We start from the raw sequence: 24,107 nt of genomic DNA, 5'->3' as shown, positions 1-24,107 counted from the left end.
CATAAGTCCCCTAGAACTTAGAACTACTTAAACCTAACTAACCTAAGGACAGCACACAACACCCAGCCATCACGAGGCAGAGAAAATCCCTGACCCCGCCGGGAATCGAACCCGGGAACCCGGGCGTGGGAAGCGAGAACGCTACCGCACGACCACGAGATGCGGGCTCAAAGAGGTGAAAACGCCACAGTATCTGCAGTCAACCAATCACACCGATTGTTCGTGTTGGACCTCTCTTCAGGTGAGAAGTTTCTGATTGACACAGGTTCAGAAGTCAGTGTTTATCCAAGAAAGAGAGGTGATATACTCACGACAACAACGCAACATGTGCTGACTGCGGCAAACAATTCCAGAATACCTACCTATGGTGAGAAACAGTTGGCATTACATCTAAATTCCAACTTCCATCCAAAATGGACTTTTGTGGTTGCTGATGTGCCGAGCCCTATAATTGGGGCGGACTTTTTACGGAACTACCGACTTATGCCCGACCTGGTTAACCGTCGTTTGGCGACAGTTCCCACAGAAGGGATATTGCCTACTGCGTCTTCCGCGTCGGTTCAAGTACAGTGCGATGTGCCCGTGTCTTTCCGCACCAAGATTTCCGGCTCCTCTACCGCGTCATCCGCGTCGGGATATTGTGATACGATGTCGTATCGGCAACTAAGCGGGGCGCACACGTGTGAAGACAGCCGACAGTCTTAACGATTCGTATACTGCAGGCAATATCAGGGCACTGTCGGAGGAATCACTTTTTCGTAAACTGCTTCAAGACTTTCCAGCACTTACCGAACCCGTCAACGCAACCAGGAAATGCAGACACAATACTCAACACCACATCAGCACGACACGAGGTCAACCCGTTGCCTTCCGCCCGCGGCGTCTGCCTCCAGAGAAGCTGCTCGCGGCGCGAGCTGAGTTCGACAGACTTCTAAAAACAGGTATTCTAAGTAGGTCTGATAGTTCGTGGGCATCTCCAATTCACATGGTCCGTAAAAAAGACAATTCATGGAGAGTATGTGGAGACTACAGGGCGCTCAATGCCCGCACAATTCCCGACCGCTACCCAGTACCCAATGTGACTGATTTTAACAGTACGATTAGCAATGCCAAAATATTTAGTGTGATTGATTGCACCAAATCATTTTCCCCGATTCCCATGGCTCCATCTGACATTAAAAAAACAGCAGTTATCACACCATTCGGTTTGTTTGAGTACAATTTTATGCCATTTGGCCTCAGAAACGCTGCCCAAACATGGAAAGATTCATGCATGAGGTGCTTCGAGAATTACCGTTCGTATTTTGTTATATGGACGACATTTTAGTATTCTCTGGTTCTGCATATCAGCATGTCGAACATCTGCGGCAGTTTTTCCGCCGTCTGACACAGTATGGCATAATTATTAACGAAACAAAGTGCAGGTTTGGAAAACGCGAGGTTAAGTTCCTGGGATATTTGGTTTCAGCAGCAGGCCTGTCACCTTTGCCTGAGCGGGTTGAAGCAGTACAACAGATGCCCCTTCCCACAACTTACAAAGGACTTCGCAGATTTTTAGGCATGCTCAACTATTACAGACGTCACTTACCTAAATTAGCTGCCGCCCAAGAGCCACTCACAACGTTACTTGCAGGTAAAAATACAACAGGAAATCGTAAAATTCCATGGAGTCCAGATGCTGAAGCAGCTTTCCATGACTTAAAGAAATGTCTTTCTCGGGCAACACTACTGGGACATCCAAGATTGAGCGCTCCTTTAGCGCTCATGGTTGATGCGAGCCAAACAGCAGTGGGTGCAGCGCTACAGCAAGAAGTTGATGGCAGATGGCAGCCGCTCGCATTTTTCTCTAAAAACCTGACTCGACAGCAGCAAAAATGGAGTGCTATTGACCGTGAGTTGCTTGATATTTACTTAGCCATAAAGCATTTTCGCACATCTGTCGAAGGGAGACACTTTGCAATTTTTACCGATCACAAGCCGTTAGTAGCTATATTTCAACGAGACACAGAGCTCAAGTCACCACGTCAGTGCAGGCAAGTCGAGTACATTGCACAGTTCACAACTGGCGTGCGTCACATTTCAGGAAAAGACAACCTGGTCGCAGATTGCCTGTCTAGGAATTGTGCCAGTTTAAATTCAATTCGTTGGACCGAGTTAGCGTCTAAACAACGAGAAGATCCTTTCTTGCGCCGTCTAATAGAGGAACAGAGAACTGCGCTGCAGCTCAGACGTGTGTCTGTCCCAAATGTTCCAGACGGAATTTGGTGTGATGTAGCAAAAGGAAAAGAGCGACCTTACATACCAGAACAATATCGTCGCGAGATTTATAGTGCACTACATAACATATCACATCCAGGAGTACGAGCTACAGTCAAGTTAGTTTCCTCCAAAGTAGTGTGGCCTGGAATACAAAAAGATTGTCGTGCATGGGAGCGTGCATGCCTAACATGCCAGCGTAATAAAATCAGCAGACATGTCTTTGCACCTATTGCTGACTTCCCGACGACATCTGCAAGATTTTCACATATACATGTGGACATTGTGGGCCCGCTATCATGTTCTTCAGAACAACGCTATTTGCTCACAATCATTGATCGTTTTACCAGGTGGCCAGAAGTAGTTGTAATACAAGACATTTCTGGGGAGTCGGTTGCAAAAGCACTGTTGCATTCATGGTTCTCCAGGTTTGGCGTTCCGCAAAACATAACAACAGATCGCGGAAGGCAGTCTGAAAGCCAACTTTTCCATGAACTTTTACTACTGTGCGGGTGCAACCACCTACGCACCACAAGCTATCATCCATCTAGTAATGGAATGGTGGAACGACTACACCGCACGCTCAAAGCTGCATTAATGTGTAGTTCCACGTCATGGCCTGAAGCACTACCGCTGGTCCTACTCGGATTGAGAACGGCCGTGAAGGAGGACTTACAATGCTCTTCCGCAGAATTGGTTTATGGCGAGCAATTGAGGATTCCTGGAGAATTTATCGTTTCAGCATCTACACAGCCGTTCGCCCCTGAGCTATGCACGCAATTCGCGAGACAACTCAGCGTTAGAATGAGAAACATCAAACCCACTAACCCTGTCAGACATGAAGACCGGAGAGTGTTTGTACATAAAGACCTGCAAGCAACGTCCCACGTGTGGCTTAGGGATGATACGGTTCGCCCGCCGCTTGTTTCGCCTTACTCTGGACCATACAGGGTAATCACAAGAGGAAGCCACAGCTTCAAAATCGATAAGGATGGTAAAGAAGAGACAGTCTCAATTGAGCGGCTTTAACCTGCTTACACCGAAGAGGGTACACTTCTTCCTCGGTCTGCAAAATCACCCTGAAACGTGGAGGCCAAGGAAACAGCAGAGAGTCTCGCCGAGCTCTCGGTTTCAGAAGAGGACAACGAAGCAGCAAGTGCAGAACAGGAGCAGCCATTGCCTGCACCAGATGTTTTCACGAGAGCTGGTAGAAAAGTCAAGTGCAAGTTTCCCCACATACCTGGTGCACCCGGCTTCAAAAGGAGGGGGGCTGATGTGGCGACGTCATTTATCCACTGCGCCGAAAACAGCGGGTGAAAGCTGCAGCTGATAGACATTTATCTTTGCCGTAGTCGGCTTGGTTACGAGTTGTTAGTTTTTGATCTGTGCTTGGAAAATAAAATGTTTTCTCATCTCATGAAAAAGCTATTACTTCATAAAATATAAAGGCTCCTATAACGTATTAGAATACCGCGGAAAAACGTTACCAGCATTTAATCAGTTTTGGAGCAAGCTGACGAAATTCAGACGAAACGAGAAAGAAAATTAATCCAGAATTAAAAGTCTAAAGAACGAAATAAATCACATTAGACTGATTGCAGTTGTTATCGCAAGAATAAATTACAGAGGAAAGACGCGTTTTGGAGATAGTATCGAGAGAAATAAATACGTCGCGGGTTCGAGAATTGGATTGAATCGTGATTGTGATCTTTTATTATGTACTGGTTGTTGTTGTTGCACATGACTTGCACCGTGGAAGACTTTATCGTCCACGTTGCTCAAGAACAGCACTACGGAACGTTGGATGCTGCACAGTCAAACAAGTTTGGCTGTGAGCGAGCAGAAAGTACGTCGTGTTGCCAACCATGGTAATGTATACTGCATAGTTTGGTTTTTTATGAACATCTACCACATTGAAACTGCAGTTCGCCTAAATTCATTTGCATTCGAAATCGAATTGACTTTAAAATTGGACAAATACTCAACAATAGCATGTATTTCTGCAGGATATGCTAACAACCTAGATTGGGGGCCAGTGGTGTACTTACGTGTTTCGTGCGACGATGTTGTCGACGCTCACCGTGAGATATGACGGGAGTGTATCAGCTGCTGGTTCTACACAACCAGCGAGAGAGCGGCGGGCACACGATATGTTTGGAAGCAAGAGTCATTGCAACATTCACACATCAGTATCATTTGCGAAACACTGATGTTTATTTTTTTTTTTTTTAAATTACGTTCTTTTGATGGCGTCCTCCTGTACGAATACATTCGTGAAATCTGCTGTTGAGATTCCTCATTGACCACTGCCACATCTCAGCTGGGATACTGTGAATTGGATCCCGAATTATCTGTTTTTAATCATCCACAGTTCTTGTTCGAGTCGTGTAGACTTTGCCCTTAAGGCAGCCCCACAAGAAAAAGTCACAAACGGATAAATCTGGCGATCTAGGGGGCCAGGGAATGTTACCGAATCGTGAGATCACTCACACGGTTGCCGGACAATTCTCGCACATATTCCATCGATTGCCGTGCAGTGTGTGATGTCGCTCCGTCCTGTTGAAACCAGGCCTCTTGAACGTTTGAAAAGTCGTTCAATGCAGGTGTAAACAAAGTTCGTAACATCTCCACGTAACGATCTGCAGTGACAGTAATTGTGTTTCCCTGATCATTTTCGAAAAAATACGGTCCGATAATCCCATGTGATAAAACACACTATACTGTCACTTTACTAGCGTGTGAAGGGCGCACGTGAACGTCATTAGCATTTGTGTTTGAGCAGCAACGGTAGTCCTGTTTATTCACATAACCTGGGACATCAAAATGTGCCTCATCTGATATCCACAACTTGTTCAGAAACTGTAATGCCCCTACGTAATATAATATTATTGTAACATTCCCGCTGCGAGTACCAGCGATGATGCGCTGCCGTAACTGAGACGGCAACGCTCTTTGCTGTGACGACAACGCTCTTTTCTGTGAAAAAAAAGGCATTATGTTTTTTTTGTAATTGTTGGAGGTAAGGAATGCGGATTGGACGTTGTGATTTTTTGAGGTCAGGTAAGTATGCATATAGAAGTAATTTTGAAGTGCAAGGGAGATACAACTTGTAATCGCAATTATAAAGAATAAAAAAATGTAATTTGTGAAAAAGAAGGTAAATATCGTCTACGAACTTTTATTCGGTGTTGGATCCCTGGGCCTTCATACAACTATTAGTGTGTTAAGTAATACAGTGCATAGTGATTTCTTCGCGAATTAAACATACTGGGAGAATCTGCTACTATCACGGTCCGAACGACGCGCAATATTTCGCCGTCTGCCTGTGTGTTCAAGACGCTCCCTAAGCGACCAGTTTGTTACTCAGAAGATATCATCATACCGCCACTGTTGTTATACCTTCCCATTCTGCAAGTGTTTCCAGAAAATCTTACGGCGACTGTGAGTATTGTAGCAGCCACGAGAGACGGAGTCTTCATCGCGAGTTGTAGCAGTTTTCTCCGACTTTCCCTGATGTTCTCTGACAAGGCAACCTCTCCATCGCACCCCCCTCAGATTTAGTTATAAGTTGGCACAGGATAGGCCTTGAAAAACCGAACACAGATCAACTGAGAAAACAGGGAGAAGTTGTGTGGAACTATGAAAAAAATAAGCAAAATATACAAACTGAGTAGTCCATGGGCAAGACAGGCAACATCAAGGAGAGTGTGAGCGCAGGAGCGCCGTGGCCCCGTGGTTAGCGTGAGCAGCTGCGGAATGACAGGTCCTTGGTTCAAGTCTTCCCTCGAGTGAAAAGTTTAATTTTTTATTTTCAGACAATTATCATCTGTCCGTCCGATACGAGGTAACTGCGCCGTAGTATGGGGACGCTACACCTAAACAAACATCGAAACACACGACGTCAGTCGACTACAGTGCACGAAAGAGAGAGTATTCCTGCTAACGAGGCTCCTGGCTGGCAGCTGACTGTTCGCTACTTTTTTGGGAGTGATTATCACATCCACAAGAAAACTTAAATCGGGCAAGGTAGAAGAATCTTTTTACCCATTCGCCAAGTGTACAAGTCGGGTGGGTCGACAACATATTCCTGTCATGTGACGCACATGCCGTCACCAGTGTCGTATAGAACATAACAGACGTGTTTTCCTGTGGAGGAATCGGTTGACCTATGACCTTGCGATCGAATGTTTTCGGTTCCCATAGGAGAGGCACGTCCTTTCGTCTACTAATCGCACGGTTTTGCGGTGCGGTCGCAAAACACAGACACTAAACTTATTACAGTGAACAGAGACGTCTATGAACGAACGGACAGATCATAACTTTGCGAAAATAAATAAAGTAACCTTTTCACTCGAGCGAAGACTTGAACCAAGGACCTCTCATTCCGCAGCTGCTCACGCTAACCACGGGACCACGCCGCTCCTGAGCTCTTGCTATCCTTGATGTTGCCTGTCTTGCTCATGGACTACTCAGTTTGTATATTTTGCTTTTTTTTTCATAGTTCCACACAACTTCTTCCTGTTTTCTCGATTGAGCTGAGTTCAGTTTTTCAAGGCCTATCCACTGTGCCCACTTATAACTAAATATGTGTGTGTGTGTGGGGGGGGAGGGGGGGGGGGGGGGGTTCGATGGGGAGGTTCCCTTGTGAGAAACGGAAACCTCCGACCGCCAACTCATCCTGTACCTAACCTATCTCTCCTTACAGCAGCCACGAAGAAAACATATTCATCTATAACCAAATGTTTTCACAGACTGTTTGTATTAAGACTGGTAAAAAATTTCAATATGTACGCATCTAGGCAAAAAAATCAAAAGAGAGTTTTAAATGCAGTACCTGTCTTATCTGTGTCAAAGTCAAAGGTCAAGTTAAGTATTTGTTTTCTCTTTACGACGTAGCAGCTCATTTTAAAATTCATCGTCATTGTTTATTTTTGTTATTTGTTGACAGAATCCTAATCGTTGTCCTTCAGTTGTAGTTTGTACGGATGAAGTTTTAAATCAAGATGAATAATTCTGCGAAACACTCTGTCGGGACATTCAAACCACTGCTGCTCGCTTACGAATTGAAACCCGTGGGCTGCGTAAGACACACCTGCGTTGAACATCAGCGTTCGCTGGAGAAAGCACACTTCTCGGTCGTCCTGTTGGTTTCTTCTTTAGGGCAGATCCAGTCTCTTCAAAGTTATTTATTTTATCGTGCGTTTCGACGGAACGGCATCATGACGTCCTAAATTATAAAAACGTCCAAACTCCCTCTGCGCCGCTACCAAACCATCACTGTTTTCATAAAACATTTTTATGGCTAACGCACGCTGCTGTCCTTTCCACTGATACACGATTACTGAAATGGCGGACTGTTTACGAGCTGTCACGCACACACAGTGCTGCCACCTGCCCATGGCTGGCACTACTCATTTCAAACATACCCATTATTGTGTCACGCTGTATTTGTGCCAATGAAGATATACAGGGTGACAATTATTGAACTATATGAAAAAAATGTAAATTAGGTACAAACTACGGCGTTCACATACTTTATTCAACATCTCTACAGATATTCGGATTTACATTATGACATGTTCGATATGCCTGCCATCGTTGGCGGTGATATGGCTGGAGCAGTCAAACTGCGAAATTCTGCATGACCAACTGAAGTGTCGGAACATAAATGCTGTCGATGATCTCCTGAATGGATGTTTTCGGCTGAACAATCGTTTTAGGGCTATTTCTGTACTCCTTGTCTTTAATATATCCCCACAAAAACGAGTCGCATGCGTTCAGATCCGGAGAATATGCCGGCCATGGAGGCAGGAATTCGGTCTCCAAAGTGCGCCTCCAGAACATTAAACACTCTCCTGCTTCGATGGGGTCGAGATCCGTCTTGTATGAACCAGATCTTGTCGAAATCAGGGTCACTTTGGATAATGGGGATGAAATCGTCTTCCAAAACCATGTTCCATTCAATAAGCTCTGTGCAATCAAGGAATATCTCACGGATTATTCCGTGACTGGACATTGCACAGAACACAGCCATCCGTTGAGGGTGAAGGACTTCTCGATTGCGAAATGCGGATTCTCAGTCCCACAAACGCACCAATTTTGCTTCTTGACGAACCCATCTAAATGAAAGTGAACTCTGTCGCTAAACCAAACCACTAATTCCCATCATGCCCCACTGCCAACAGTGCAGCTTGAACGTCCTAACGCAAACCGTTCAGAAGTTTTGATGTTTTTATTTCGTGTAGTTCAATAATCATCACCCTGTAGGATCATGACGGCATGATGATGAAAAATATTGATACAACAGACGAGCAGTCTAAGTAAACAAAAAAGGTAGTGAAGTAAAAATTAATGTAAACAGTTTCTTTTTTCTATTTCTCCTTATAAAACAATAAATGGCACGAGTGTAGCTTAGGTGTATGTTAGCTGTTTAGGCAGAAAAAGTTTGAAATTTTAATTAGTGAGAATATTTAAAAAAATTATTTGTCCTCAAGAAACTTCTCAAGAAAAAGGGGTGTCTTTTTAAGTTCAAGGTCGTTGTATAATCGGGTACATAGAATATAAACGAAAACATCCAAATCACCATTTACGTAACAGATTGATAAGACATCATACTTTAAAGCATATAAGAAATACTAGGGCTCTTCACAAGACCCAACATTTACTAATTAGGATCAAGTCTCCAGTTCTGGCCACTACACCACTTATGGCCAATTTGATGCGATTACTGAACTGTAAAGCTTCTTTTGAACACCAACAGGTATGAACAATATGAACTGTTCGATTCCATTAGATATTGAAACATTTCTTTGACTGTTCTTGTTTGGAGTCATAATTTTTTGAAAAAGTCTGTGTTGTAGAAGATGAGTTTTGTAGCGTTTCCTTTACGCAAAGCATAATCTGATTTTAGTTTTCTACACATTTAAATAAAACTGTGTCTTTTGGGAGGTAGGGCTAAGAATTATAGTTTCATTTCTTACACGTTAAATATGATACAACTCAAAAACAGTTTTCCATGTTTCTTTATTATTGACCTTGGGGCTTTTCTTCCCCCGGAGTTTTTCTTTTAGTGGTTAGAATGACTAATGTATGGTTTCACTGTGCTCTGTGTGTTTCTGAAACATTGGGACCGATGACCATTGCAGTTTGGTCCCTTTAATCTTTAAACCAACCAACCAAACCACTGAATTTCTATGGCCATTACAAGATCTTGGTTCACTGTTACGGCACAAGTAGAGACATGTGACCTATTTTGGCCACTTCTAAAAATACATACAATGCATCTATAATACAGTTTTGGTCTACATTCTACGTAGACCAGTTTTATTTAATTAGGCATATTTGAAATATTTCTGGTGTTTTTTATATCAAGATATACCTAATTAATTGTTTTGCCTGAACATCTCATATTAATTTATCTAACCTCATAATAGTGAAATATGCTACCCATATTATGAAAATATAATGTTTTTTAGCTCAAAGTTTTGAAGTCAACGAATGAATAAGCAAAGTTAAAACGCACAAGAGACTATTGTTGATGGTATTATGGCTACTACTGCAAACAAGTCGTACAATGCTCCAAGAACATTAGTAAATAAAATTTCTGGTCGATCTCCACAAGAATGTACAGTGCACTGTGGCCTACGTTCTGTTGAAAGAGGGAAAATACGAAAATAAAAATAATAATATTGGTGGGTTTGGTTCTGGACTGTTTCAACATGCGATTTCCAGGTAAATCTCCACATATCTGCCTTTTCAATAGTTTTTGAGCAGATACATAAAGTTCGAAGGCTGCATTAGAAACAATCAACCTTGAGAAAAGTGATATCGTGGCTTTCTTAAGAGAGGTAAATTTTTGTCACAGAAACATGGTATAGGTTAATGGGACTCGAGATTCTTCTACAGAGGACAGAAATAAGAAATTGATGCCAGAAAGCATCTGAAACGCTGAAACATAAGGATATGTTAAATGACCCTAACAGAGTTTTTTATGTGGATAAAACCTTTTTTCTGGCTCCTAAAAGGGAACTAAACATAGATTGTTTCTAGGCCCATCATTACAGTACTTTTTGTTTAATTGTTTTTCTGTTTCACTGAATTGCTGTAACTTTTATCTCCTATTTTTCAAGTAATTTTAAACTTTTTGCTATAGTTAACATATAGCCTATATCGATCTGTTCTTCAGATGGTCATAAGTGGTTTCCCAGCACTACTCTATATGGAACAGATAATTTATCAACCCACAGCCCATCTTGTATTCATATGCCAGTTTACAGAACATCATTTAACTATTTATTATTGATGAGCATCCTACTTCCTGTAAGTAATTTCCCACGAGTAACCCACTGCTGTAACTCTTGTACTCTGCTTGCTTAATGTGCCTTGAGACACATAGGAGAGTTGAGCATTTTTAATCTTCACTTTATCTTAGTCACAGCACAAGCTCAACTGACAAAAATGTTCAATACTTCTTCAAGTTATCTCCCCTTTTCCCTGTAATCATAGATACCCCCACAATCACTTTTGAATCACATTAATTTAGATATATCATTTAATGCATGAGTTCTAAAGGGTGGGACCTTGTGTTATGTACTTCCAAGTGTGGGAATATGTCTTTTACCTTGTGTTATGTACTTCCAAGTGTGGGAATATGTCTTTTTTTTGTAACTGTGTACTCACACTATTTATTCAAATATTGTGCCACTTCAGTGTTACCTTGCATCACAGGCTTTCAATACTAATACCAATTTAGTAAAACAAGGCACCATGGCTGTTGAAAGATGTGCATACACGAAGTGAAAACACACACATGTAAACAAAAAAAAAAGACATATGTTTTGCAGAAGGAGTTTTTCTGTAGAAACTCCATACTTCACTCATAAATATGTAAAAATGTGTACAATATTATGTAATTTGTACAATGTTATGAAAAGTATGGACTGCTACCCACCATATAACGGAGATGTTGTGTTACAGACAGGCACAACAAGAAGACTGCTTCGTTTTGTTGTGCCTGTCTGGGACTCAGCATCTTCACTATGTCCTTTTCATAATGTTATGAATATTCTATCCTGGATTTCCCACTGTTTAAAAATGTCTACAGTAGTTTCCAACTGAAGTCTCTACAGCTGGATTCTCTTTGATGGACCACTCATCAGCAATACAGATGTGTCCGATTCCGCCCATCTACTTTGATCTGTGTTGGTGTCAAGATGGAGGACACTCCTATTTCCAGTACATACAATATGTCGTCCATAACGTCACTAAAATAAATGTCGTTGTAAAATCCATACCAACTAACATACTACCAAATAGCATCGAACTATTAACCATATGACGAACTAACAATTTCAAAACGGAAAATAAATCAGTTGCCAATAACTAGCAAAAAAAAAAAAAAAAAAGGTCACTGTCAAGTTAACACAAACTCCCAAAAGATCGAGTGACACACAGATTTAAGTCACTGCTGCACTAACAACATTCACAAACAATTCAGAAACACTAGAGTACAGATTAAGTACCATCACTTGTATAATTCCTGTAGATCATCCATTTTCCTGATTCTTAATTCTGGGACCAGTTCACCAATAACGATGTTAATAAAATTCAGATCAAAGATAAGTGTCTGAAATAGTAGTATGCACACAGACAACAGAGGGGCACCAGGTGTTAATGCAGATTTTCCAGTTTTTTTTTCTCCAGAGCAAGTGAAAATGTTTCTCCACAAAACTTCTGACAACAATAACACAGCAGTGTATCCAGTATGTATAAAATTCTATTGGCTACCTTGGATACTCGCAAGAAGCAACAATTTGCATTAGACCTAGAACTAAGTTTGTTTTTGAACAAATTTGTTTCTCTTAAGATTACAGAAAGAGGGAGAAGAAAACTTACTGCGAACCCACTGCTAGACATACACAACACACTTCATAGTTCCGCAATTTTTGCCTTGATCACAAGATTTATATGAGATGTCAAATGTTAAACTGAAATGTTCATCGAGGAACAGTGCCATTGCACCCAAAACTGTGCACCACGGGGCAGAAACTAAAATTATTTTCCTTCTTAATTTAAGTTCTTCCTTAGCTAAACTTCTTGCCTGCAGCATTCCTTCAACAGATGAACAAGATGTAAATTGGGGTGACTAGGAGCTTAACAACAAAAATGGCAGCAGGGGAAGATGAAATATCAGTGGCAAGGATAGTGAAGACTGCAGTGCAGACTACAAAACCTTCAGCACTCATTGAAAATTTATCCTTTAGTGTTTCCTTTGCAGTTAAGGTACCAAAAGTGAGGCAGACGTAAAATATAAAACTGCCATCCCATATCACTTCTTTCTGCTTTCTCAAAAATATCACAGGAGCTGATGAAATTGAAAGTTACTATTTACCCAGCCAACAATGAACTTGAGAATTGCAGCCATCACGGTCTCTGTCCAGTACGGGAATTGCGCTCATAGACTACACGCAAGACACAATTAAAAGTTTGGAGAAAAATAAAAAGTTTCGTAGGAATCAATTTAAATCGGTTGAAGTCATGGTCCGGGTCAGCGGTAGTCACGGCGATGCTTTATCTAGTGCTCATAGGTTGCCAATGTGTCACTTTCGCGTAGCCAATACCACGATTCTCTAACATAACCAATCAGACGCAAGAGGAGCGTCAATGTGTTTCTAGAGCCAAAACTGAAACCAGTGTCTCGTTTGCTGCTTTTCGGTGTATTAGCGAGTTCCGAGAGAAATATTATGCGATTATGGCAGCGAGTGCTATGAAGGGAACTGATTTAAATAATTTAGTTGTGCACGGCGACATCGTCCGTGGGTGCATGACGCTTGGATTAACTGCAGAGGCACGAAAATGCATCAAATGCGGTGGTGAAATGACTTTTAAAGAATCACAAACTTGTGTGGATGGAATCATCCGAAAGTGCAGCAAAAGCTGCTACTCTGAGCAAATGGAGTGGATCGATGTTTTTTAATTCAATCACGGGAGAAGGTAGAGGATCAATGTTTATTAATAATACACTCCTGGAAATTGAAATAAGAACACCGTGAACTCATTGTCCCAGGAAGAGGAAACTTTATTGACACATTCCTGGGGTCAGATACATCACATGATCACACTGACAGAACCACAGGCACATAGACACAGGCAACAGAGCATGCACAATGTCGGCACTAGTACAGTGTATATCCACCTTTCGCAGCAATGCAGGCTGCTATTCTCCCATGGAGACGATCGTAGAGATGCTGGATGTAGTCCTGTGGAACGGCTTGCCATGCCATTTCCACCTGGCGCCTCAGTTGGACCAGCGTTCGTGCTGGACGTGCAGACCGCGTGAGACGACGCTTCATCCAGTCCCAAACATGCTCAATGGGGGACAGATCCGGAGATCTTGCTGGCCAGGGTAGTTGACTTACACCTTCTAGAGCACGTTGGGTGGCACGGGATACATGCGGACGTGCATTGTCCTGTTGGAACAGCAAGTTCCCTTGCCGGTCTAGGAATGGTAGAACGATGGGTTCGATGACGGTTTGGATGTACCGTGCACTATTCAGTGTCCCCTCGACGATCACCAGTGGTGTACGGCCAGTGTAGGAGATCGCTCCCCACACCATGATGCCGGGTGTTGGCCCTGTGTGCCTCGGTCGTATGCAGTCCTGATTGTGGCGCTCACCTGCACGGCGCCAAACACGCATACGACCATCATTGGCACCAAGGCAGAAGCGACTCTCATCGCTGAAGACGACACGTCTCCATTCGTCCCTCCATTCACGCCTGTCGCGACACCACTGGAGGCGGGCTGCACGATGTTGGGGCGTGAGCGGAAGACGGCCTAACGGTGTGCGGGACCGTAGCCCAGCTTCATGGAGACGGTTGCGAATGGTCCTCGCCGATACCCCAGGAGCAACAGTGTCCCTAATTTGCTGGGAAGTGGCGGTGCGGTCCCCTACGGCACTGCGTAGGATTCTACGGTCTTGGCGTGCATCCGTGCGTCGCTGCGGTCCGGTCCCAGGTCGACGGGCACGTCCACCTTCCGCCGACCACTGGCGACAACATCGATGTACTGTGGAGACCTCACGTCCCACGTGTTGAGCAATTCGGCGGTACGTCCACCCGGCCTCCCGCATGCCCACTATACGCCCTCGCTCAAAGTCCGTCAACTGCACATACGGTTCACGTCCACGCTGTCGCGGCATGCTACCAGTGTTAAAGACTGCAATGGAGCTCCGTATGCCACGGCAAACTGGCTGACACTGACGGCGGCGGTGCACAAATTCTGCGCAGCTAGCGCCATTCGACGGCCAACACCGCGGTTCCTGGTGTGTCCGCTGTGCCGTGCGTGTGATCATTGCTTGTCCAGCCCTCTCGCAGTGTCCGGAGCAAGTATGGTGGGTCTGACACACCGGTGTCAATGTGTTCTTTTTTCCATTTCCAGGAGTGTAGATCGCATGTTCGATGTTTTAATAAAGATTGATCCACCTACCTTCTCCCGTTATTTAATTAAAAAACATTGGTCCACTTACAAGCAGAGGTCCATCAACTTTTTAACCTATCTATACGGTGACGCAGGCACCACACTGCAGCCATTCACTCTCGTGGGCCCTAGTTTGCGAGTAACTGACGGATAAAACATTCCGAAGGTAGTATGATAACAGTGCTAAAAAAAGCTTGCATTACATCGTCCCTTTGTGTGGTATAATGGATAGGATAACAACTTCTCATCGGGTAGATTATTGATTTGAAGCTTATCCCAAGCAAAAAATTTGTTTATTTTTAGATCTTTATCGAAATTGCATCGACCATTATTTTTATTCCATTAACTGGTTTAAATGCAATTTATTTCTATTCCTTTGTCAAATTATTTTAATCACAGTATGAAAGTTTTTATTTATTTCAGCCGGCCGGAGTGGCCGTGCGGTTCTAGGCGCTACAGTCTCGAACCGCGCGACCTCTACGGTCGCAGGTTCGAATCCCACCTCGGGCATGGGTGTGTGTGAAGTCCTTAGGTTAGTTAGGTTTAATTAGTTCTAAGTTCGAGTGGACCGATAACCTAAGAAGTTAAGTCCCGTAGTGCTCAGAGCCATTTGAACCATTTATTTCATTTTTTCTTTATATCATTCTTTTTCCAATTGAAATTTTTGTACATCTGAATTTAATTATATTTACCTACCATAATATTCAATTATTTGAAAATTTCGATCAGCTAAAAAAAGATGGAATAATCTATTTATGTTTGTGCAGTAGTGTGAAAAATGTATTTCTGTTACCAGATGAGCAACTTTTTAGCACAATACTAGCCATACATTACCATGTAGATACTTCAAGAAGGCGATCACACCTCTCCTTGTTAGCGTGCTCACGCAGGTCGATTGGCGACTACCGAAGAACGGGATACAACCCGTCGGCTTTGGCCAATGACGTCGCAATTTGCCAGACATCATTTGTTACACAGATTTAACAGCTGAGACGAGTGTTCATAAACGCAGGAAAAAAACGGATGGCAGCCAGTAATATTTCGACCATAATGTTAAGGGTATCGCTTGTTTGAGTCCTAATACTTCTGTAAAAAATAAGGGAAAGAAAAGGGATAGAAGTAGCTGTAGCATAGAATACCTCACCTGACATATTTATGAATTGTATCTCGGACTGCAGTCAAGCTGTGTAGGTTAACTGCAGTACGGGACACAAATGTAATGTATGTGGATTTCTTCGGTTTAGTTTGTATTAGTATCCTATTGTTCAGCTGAACTGCATAAGTCAACTGAAATACGATATACAAATTTTACAGGCGTTGTTTCTTTCGCTTTCGCTACCACTAATAGTCTGTTCTTACGTAGTTAATATTAATAGCGAAGGCAGAAGATAAGAAAGAATAGGATACTACTGTTAACGAAAACGAGGAAATCGACGTACGTTACATTGGCAACCTCTACCTCACGTCAACTACGCAAAGGCGGAAGAAGACGACACACACGGGATACAAATTTTACGTCTGTCGGTCTTTTCGCCTTTAGTAGTGCAGATTTTCTGACTGACCAATAACCTTCTGAACTATTGGTACAAGCCCCAGTCGATGAAGATCTCAATTCAATATTATGATTGACAACAAGATGCTGAAAACCCCTGTTCCCCCTGTATGTAGAAAAACCATCAGAAATGACTACGGAATCCTCTGCAACTTGATCTTCAATTAATTTCACCAAAACTTTCTTCGTTCGATTAGGAACTACTTTAAAAACTACATCGTCATATTCTGGACCTGAAATTACAGCCCCCCAAATCCATAATCCTACCGCAGGTTCCCTCCTGTTGTACTTCGTTTATATATTATACAAAACGAGCACCAGTCTACAACGGTATGCTCAGATACACGACATTCATGCACACGCAGCCACACAGGATACCTCAAACACCACCACTACGTATTTTTTTATATATCCTTCAAGGCCAGGTTAGATTGCTCAAACCATGTTCCTCGTCTAATTGAGTGCCATAGCCGATCCTTGCTACACCTCCATACGAGTAAATCGTGAGTACGACGAGCAGACACACTTATCAGGTGCGTATGGTCGCCGCACTCACGACATCGAACGTAATCAGCAAGAAGACCAGACATTTGCAAAAATCGAATGGTTTCCATCATGTCTACGCCCACAGGCTCCTTTAAATCATCTATATTCATGGGAATAGATAAATCCATACCTACAAACGAAAATGAAAAACTAAAAATTTTTCTAAATTAAAAAACTATTCGTCCACATTATCTCAAACTTACTAAGAATGAAATTAAGTACCGACTGAATTTGATAGAACCAATTATTTAAATCAACGCACACGAAAAAAATCTTATGCAAGTCTAGCGCTGTCTTTTAAAGCCACATTGGTTCAAATGGCTCTGAGCACTATGGGACTCAACTGCTAAGGTCATTAGTCCCCTAGAACTTAGAACTAGTTAAACCTAACTAACCTAAGGACATCACAAACATCCATGCCCGAGGCAGGATTCGAACCTGCGACCGTAGCGGTCTTGCGGTTCCAGACTGCAGCGCCTTTAACCGCACGGCCACTTCGGCCGGCTCAAAGCCACATTCTTTTTTTTTTTTTTTTTTTCAATGTACAATGATGGCGCTTATCCACAGCAGACAACCTATTTATTATCTATGGCTCGAAAGTAAACACATAATATCTAAGAGTAATCTATGACATCATTGGTCAAAGTGGAAAGGTTGTATCCCGTTCTTCAGTAGACATTACCATGTAGATACACTACTGGCCATTAAAATTGCTACACCACGAAGATGACGTGCTAAGGACGCGAAATTTAACCGAAAGGAAGAAGATGCTGTGATATGCGAATGATTAGTTTTTCAGAGCATTCACACAAGGTTGGCGCCGGTGGCGACACCTACAACGTGCTGACATGAGCAAAGTTTCCAGCCGATTTCTCATACAGAAACAGCAGTTGATTGGCGTTGCCTGGTGAAACGTTGTTGGTTGGTTGGTTGGTTTGGGGAAGGAGACCGGACAGCGTGGTCATCGGTCTCATCGGATTAGGGAAGGATTGGGAAGGAAGTCGGCCGTGCCCTTTCAGAGGAACCATCCCGGCATTTGCCTGGAGTGATTTAGGGAAATCACGGAAAACCTAAATCAGGATGGCCGGACGCCGTTGTTATGGTGCCTCGTGTAAGGAGAAGAAATGCGTACCATCACGTTTCCGACTTTGATAAAGGTCGGATTGTAGCCTGTCGCGATTGCGGTTTATCGTATCGCGACGTTGCAGCTCACGTTGGTCGAGATCCAATGACTGCTAGCAGAATATGGAATCGGTGGATTCAGAAGGGTAATACGGAACGCCATGCTGGATGCTGGATCCCAACGGCCTCGTATCACTAGCAGTCGAGATGACAGGCCATGGGCGTACCCAGCGAGGGGTAAGGGGGGGTCAGCTGCCCCCCCCCCTCCCCTAGAAGATATTCGCAGTTTTTCACTAGTTTACTGTTTTATTTAATAAGAAATGCTGCATGTTTTCTCGGATTGCACAAGTGCATTTTTGTATTTAAAATGTTTATTAAAGCAGTTTTTCACTGGCTTACTGTTTTATTTAATAAGAAGTACTGTATGTTGTCTCGAGTCCTTGTTTCCTGTGACTAGTATGACCCCCCCCCCCCCCCCCCCCCCAGTTCAGATCCTGGGTATGCCCTTGTGACAGGCATCTTATCCGCATGGCTGTAACGGATCGTGCAGCCACGTCTCCATCCCTGAGACAACAGATGGGGCCGTTTGCATGACAACAACCATCTGCACGATGTTTGCAGCAGCATGGACTAGGAAACCTCTATAGACAATACTCACTCAATAGTCAACTATAAATTAATGTTTTACAAGATTTATAAAAGTTAATGTTTTGGGTATCTTATACTATACCCTGGGACTCAATGTCGATTTTGTTCACGTCAGTGGAAGTGAGGTTATATTTGTTTTCCGCTTGATTCTCAGGCTTGACTGATGAAGAGATCACTGAGTTGGTCAACAGAATTGATCCAGATGAGTCTGACGTAGAGTCTGATGGTGAAGATGACGCTTTGATACAAAGAAATCAAAGTGACGAAAGTTCATCAGATGAAGAATCTGTACCTCTTGCTAAAATCCGAGAAAGAAGCGAGTTTTGGAGGTATACAGATGTGTAAGGATGATTGTGTTATTAAAGAAATTACGGTCTCTTACTAGATGGTTTACTTAAAAAAAACTAATTTGCCTTTTTTTTAGTTTTCAGGTGCTTAGCACTTCCAAAAACCTCCGATGCAACATTGCTGCCAGCACATCAGTGGCCACAGATGAACTCAAGAAACCATTTGAATACTTTTGCAAATACTTCCATGGTTCATTTTTTACGGATATGTCTCAATTCACAAATTATAGGCATGTTAATAAAACAGGAAAATCACTAAAATGTACTGCAGAGAAATGGACAAGTTTTGGGGAGAGAGCATTGTTGCAGCATCTAAGAATGTGCGGGGAGAGGAAAAGTAGGTACCCACTAGTTGCAGACAATGTTTCTAGAGACAGATTTTAGCTACTGAGGAACAATATAAAATTAGTTGACGACAATGCTGTTAGTGAACAGGAAAACATTACCACTTTTGGAAAATAAAACCAATATTGGAGACTGTTAGAAAGGGATGTTTAGAAAACCATCGGTCAACAGAAATATCTATCGATGAGCAGATGATTGTTTCATGGACAAGTGAAAATGAAGCAGTATGTAAAGCGAAAACCTAACCCAGAAGGTTTGAAGAATTTTGTCATGGCACACCCTCATGGCATACCCCTTTATTTCTGTATGTATGAAGGGAAAGGGAAAGAAATTCAGTCTGAAAAAGTGCCCCCTCCAGAGAAATTAGATGTAAGAGGCAGAGTAGTGGTGAAACTTAGTGATACATTGACAGAGACGTCATTAATTTATGTTGACAGATATTTTACTTCTGTTCCCCTCCTCGACAAGTTACTAAGAGACAGCAACATTACTGCCACTGGCACAATAATGTTGAGTCACATCCCCAGACGTATACGGTTTGAGGAAGATACAACAATGAGAAAAACAAGAGGCAGCCATGATCAGGTGGTAAGGAATGACGGGAACCTAGCAATTATCAAATGGTTTGACAACTGAGTGATTTATTTGGCTTCAACAGAACCAAGTGTTGAGCCAACTGAAAAATGCACTTGGTGGTCTAAAAAAGAGAAAAAGTACATTGAAGTTCCTCGCCCATGTGTAGTAAAGGCATACAATACTTACATGGGAGGTGTTGACCTGTTAGATAGGATGGTGGGAAAGTATGGCATGAGAGCCCGGACCCACAAATGGACCATCAGAGTGATTCATCACTTTATTGATTTTGCAATTGCTGCTGCATGGTTGGAATACAGAGAGACTGCAATGCAGAATGGTATTGCAAAGAACCATACAGTGCCATACTATCAGTTCAAGCTTGATATTGCAGAAAATTTGGTGGACTTTCACCAACAGTCAAGTTTACTGATCGAACCTGTGGAGCAAGAACTAGACTCCGAAGATGAAGGAAAAGACCATGACGTCCCATCCCACTACCACCAATGGAAAAAAGAAAAGCAAGCAAGCTTCATTTGCCTGAAATGATGAATCATGTTCAGAAGAACAGGTCAAAATGCTGGGCAGAAGGCTGTGGAGGTCTTACTTTTGCACAATGTGAGCAGTGCAAAATGTTCCCTTGCTTCATTGCTGAGAGGAACTGTTTTAACAAATTCCACAAAAACTAAAATATATTTAGTGTAAGTGTTGTTAATTTATTGATGCTTGTGATAATACCAAAAGAGGGACAATAATTTGACACATTTTGCTATGGTAATTTCGTTTATATATTTTTAATTGTTTACATAATATGGTTAAAAATTTTGATACCAAATTTCTTTTTTCACCTATCATGGTATCTACAGAAAATATGAACAATGTGTGTAATATTTCTGACTGGAATTTTTTTGGAATAAATCAAAATGAAACTGCATAGTTGTGTATATAAATGCGCTGCTTGAGTCCCAAGGTATCATACGTGATACCATCTATAAAAAATTGTGAATGGTTAAAAACTTTTTTTGAGGTCATTCATAGTTAACTAGCATTAACAGATTGCAGTTAACACAAATTTAGCTCACTTGAAATTTTAATATATGCTCGGGACTGGAGAGGATATACGTAAATGACTTACAGCTAGATTCCCGGCGGGGTCAGGGATTTTCTCTGCCTCGTGATGGCTGGGTGTTGTGTGCTGTCCTTAGGTTAGTTAGGTTTAATTAGTTCTAAGTTCTAGGCGACTGATGACCTCAGCAGTTGAGTCGCATAGTGCTCAGAGCCATTTGAACCATTTTTGAACTTACAGCTACAATATGATACAGCCAAAATTGTATTACATGCAGATGACGAGTTTTTGAAGTCACTCAATTTTAGACTCATCACATTCCACTACTGATGAAGCACCAAAAAGTATTTAGACTCGGTTTAGTGCAAATAAACTTACAATGAATGCAATGCAAACAAATTGCACTCAGGATGAAGACATTAATCTATTACTGGATGACAGACTAACAGAGAGAGTGCAGTTTGCAGAACTTGTAGGGATTCTTATAGATGAGGCTATAAATTGGAAACAACGTAAGATTTCTTCTACACAGACTTAACTGATTTCCACTGAGTGTTGTCGCAAGTGTTTCCACTTTCGAAGGCATCAGAATGGCAGACTTGGAATATTTTCATTCCGTTGCCTCATATGAAATAGCATTCTCGGCAAACTCAGAATCTGATTAAAAAGAAATTTTATCTTACAAAAATGAGTTGTTCGAATAATTACCCACAGCCGTACAAACCTATCTACAGGTCTCTTTTCAAGACATTAGGAATACTTACTCTGTCATCACTCTATATATTTAAAAGTGTACTCTTAACCAAAGCAAATCTAAGCACTCTCCACACAAATGCCGACTATAACAACTCTAACATATGGAATAGGAATAATCTACACACCGAACAAACAAAAACAGCAGAAACTCAGAATCGTATAAGCTCTACAATGCATTAAAGACTTAACGGATGATATAAATTTTAAGTTGGAACTTTGAAAATTTTGTAACTCATAAACGTTGCAATTCAGTATATGAATACCTCTCATATCAAGGAAATGATTTTATAAACTTATCTCCAATATAATGCAGTTCTCTGATAAGTCCTGTGAGTTTATACTATAGTATTTTACTACCTTTATTACTCTTTGTTTCCCAGTAATAACTACATATAGAATAAACTATTATATACCATTCACATGCAAAGAAACTATAAATTTACTGGTAAATGTTGTAAGCAGTTACATTTCGTACATTCCATATTTTTAATTTTTATGTATGGCAAGTCCAATACCATTTGTACGGTGGCTTTGATGCTAAATAAATAAATAAAACTCGTCGTCTAGCTGTATATACTGCACGGACACATTGCCGTAGTAAGGTCCGATAGTTTGCGAATTCGAAGCAAAAACTAAACAATACGAAGATTGAGTTAAATGGGTAAAGGAAATAAGCACAGAACTTACCGCGCTCCGCTTGCTTACGATGCGCGCAACATGTGCACACCTACACACACTGTCTCGCAATCGATACTGTGAGACGCTCTCCCGAATAGCGCCGAAGAGAGCCGAAGGGTAGAGGTCTAGCATCGATCGCGTAGCAGACGGAACGTCATCCTGGATTTCCACGCTACATTCTAGATAATACGAAACTAAAATAGAAAGCACTTGATCATACTGTTTATGGCTGGCTTTATATTGTTCCAGCCTGCTTTATCACAACTTTATTTTGCCCACTGTCCATTGTCTCACAAACTTGAGTCATTGTTGCAGTGTTTTGACACGACGAAACATCAGCTTCTTCATCCCGATCTTTCAGCAAAGACATCGCTATTTTATGGCTCTCCGCTGGGTCAGCCCTTCCAAACAGAATGCGCTGTACAGCTCTTTTCTTTTTCGTTGTAGATCGATTTTTCTCTTCTGGCATGAAGTGCTTATCATTGTGACTGCGAATTGCAGTTAACGTTGCTTTTGTGGAAACTGTCTGTTTTTCGATAACACGTAATACACTAAAGTCTATTCACCGAGAGCTGGGACGAAACATAAACAGTGTCACGTGAGCGACTATGCTCGTTTCCAGAGAAAGCATTCGGTGTTCACGTGATACGCAGGGGTGTGGAAAATCCTTGGGGCACGCTTTGCAGCTGGTGGCGTTCGGCTGGCTGGCGAGATGTCTCAGAGGACCGTGAGAAGCCTGGGCAACAATGCGCGACACAAATTTAACAATAATGTTAAACTGAGTTCATTCAGTCGAAGGAGATATATTTTCATTCAGGTTGCTAACAAAACGCTCCATTCAAACACAATTAATTGTTAATTTTAATAACAATACCAGTAATAATAATGATAAAGGACGAAACAAGGTTCACTCTGTCGAACTTTTAACTGTTGTAATAGAGGACCGGTTTGTTATAAACCTCTCTCCTCTATAATGCAGCCTAATTTCCACATTTGAGTTTCCACTGTTTCTACGACATGGAGGACGCACTTGTTCCAATCCTCTGCAGTCACTGTTCTTACTGCTTCTTTTAGCAGTACTTTAACTTCCGGCATTTTGTATGTTTTTCGCTGCAACATTGTCTTTGATTCTGGCTCACACTAACTCGACGGCGTTTAATTCACAGTGGTACGGAGGAATTCTGAGAACAGTTTTCCCTGGATTCTTCGCCATTTCATCTATTGCGTATTCGTTGTGCGCTGTTCTGTGATTTTTTTTAACTATATCTAAAAGTTCTTTCTTCAACATACCGTCTTCGAAATCGATGTTTTTAGATTTTAGCCACTTTGATACTTCGTGCTTATTGGAATTCGCATTGGGAACTTTTTCTTTTCTCCGAGAATGATACAGCACGTCATCGAGAACAATAACTGGATTTTCCTGAAGCCAAGGAAGAACATCTTGAAACCACTTCTCGAAGGTTTCGGCGCACATCTCCTCACCATAATCTCCACTTTTCTTGGATTCGAAAGTCCACACAAACGTCCTTCAACGAACCCTGCTTTGCAGCCAATGTGTGCGATAATCAGACGTTTCCCTTTCCTGATGGACCCTTGCTTCCGGTAGATAATCCGGACAGAAACGCTTGTTTTGAGGAATTTATCATGTCATCTACCCAGACGAACTTCGGGTATGTCCTGCGTTCACCCACGTCTCGTCCAAATAGTAAATGGGTCTGCCTTCATCTCTCAACCGTTTAAACC

The 24,107-nt window shown here is 42.1% G+C and overlaps 1 protein-coding gene across 1 annotated transcript in view; it reads right to left on the bottom strand.

The window, feature by feature from the left end:
* LOC124596541 overlaps positions 1 to 22,401 on the bottom strand; it is a 149,744-nt gene extending 127,343 nt beyond the window's left edge. Inside the window, exon 1 of the mRNA XM_047135718.1 lies at positions 22,374 to 22,401. The gene's annotated coding sequence lies outside the window, so the exon portion shown is untranslated. The remainder of the gene's footprint in view (positions 1 to 22,373) is intronic.
* Between the last annotated feature and the right edge of the window lie 1,706 nt (positions 22,402 to 24,107).

The sequence above is a fragment of the Schistocerca americana genome, chromosome 2 (assembly GCF_021461395.2).
Source record: "Schistocerca americana isolate TAMUIC-IGC-003095 chromosome 2, iqSchAmer2.1, whole genome shotgun sequence".
Lineage (NCBI taxonomy): Eukaryota > Metazoa > Arthropoda > Insecta > Orthoptera > Acrididae > Schistocerca > Schistocerca americana.
Note: the sequence above shows the minus strand (reverse complement) of the source record. Positions and strands in the feature narration are given on the sequence as shown.